The sequence below is a fragment of the Microtus ochrogaster genome, chromosome 10 (genome assembly GCF_000317375.1).
Source record: "Microtus ochrogaster isolate Prairie Vole_2 chromosome 10, MicOch1.0, whole genome shotgun sequence".
In the NCBI taxonomy this organism is placed as follows: Eukaryota; Metazoa; Chordata; class Mammalia; order Rodentia; family Cricetidae; genus Microtus; species Microtus ochrogaster.
This window is the reverse complement of record NC_022016.1, coordinates 63,580,256-63,581,202: the sequence shown is the minus strand read 5'-3', so window position 1 is coordinate 63,581,202 and position 947 is coordinate 63,580,256. Positions and strand designations below refer to the sequence as shown.

The 947-nt window shown below is 43.6% G+C and overlaps 1 protein-coding gene across 1 annotated transcript in view; it reads left to right on the top strand.

Annotated features, from left to right (window-relative positions):
* Zmynd12 (zinc finger MYND-type containing 12) overlaps window positions 1-947 on the top strand; it is a 33,897-nt gene that overhangs the window by 11,704 nt on the left and 21,246 nt on the right. The gene's annotated exons all lie outside the window — the stretch shown is intronic.

Below are 947 nucleotides of genomic sequence, written 5' to 3'. Positions count from 1 at the left end.
CTCCTTTCCTTCCTGCTGGTCTCTTCCCTACCCCAAATAGTTCCTTCTGCTTCATGATATATAAAGTTTCATCACTGTACTGTCTTCGCTGTAGACATCTTCCTCCTCTTTCACACTTCCTGTTCCACTTTGTGTGTGTGTGTGTGTGTGTGTGTGTGAATTTAAATCTCCATTACATGTATGAGAAAACATGCAATATCTGTCTTCCTGGATCTGGCTTTTTTCACTTATAATGGTCTCCAGTTCTACCCAGTTTCCTTAGAATGTCAGAATTTCATCTTTCTTTACAGCTAAATAAAATTCTACAATGCAGACGTACTACATTTTCTTTATTCTTTTGTCTGTTGATAAAGCCTGTTCTATTTCCTGGCTGTGTGGAAGATGCAGCAGTAAACATGATGTACGAGAATCTCTCTGGGGAAGGGCTTACAGCCCTGCAGGTGTACGTCAGGAGTGGTACAGGTTGGCCATGTGGTAGCACTATTTTTAGATGAAACTTTTTTAGATTTATTAATTCATTTTACGTGTAAGAATGTTTTGTCTGGTGGCGCACGTCTTTAATCCCAGCACTCGGGAGGCAGAGACAGGAGGATCTCTGGGAGTTCGAGGCCAGCCTGGTCTACAAGAGCTAGTGCTAGGACAGGCTCCAAAACCACAGAGAAACCCTGTCTCGAAAAACAAAACAAAAAAAAAAAGAATGTTTTGTCTGCATGTATGTCTGTGTGCCTAGTGCCCTCAGAGGTCAAGAGAAGGGGTTGGATCACTTGGAACTCTACTTAGGAATTGCTGTGACTCACCATGTAGGTACAGGGAATCAAACCCAGGTCCCCTGCAAGAGCAAGTGCTCTTGAACACCGAGCCCTCATCTCTCCAGTCTCCTATTTTCACTTTTTGAGAAAACCTCCATGCTGGCTGCACTATGCATTCCCACCAGCAGACTTTCCCAG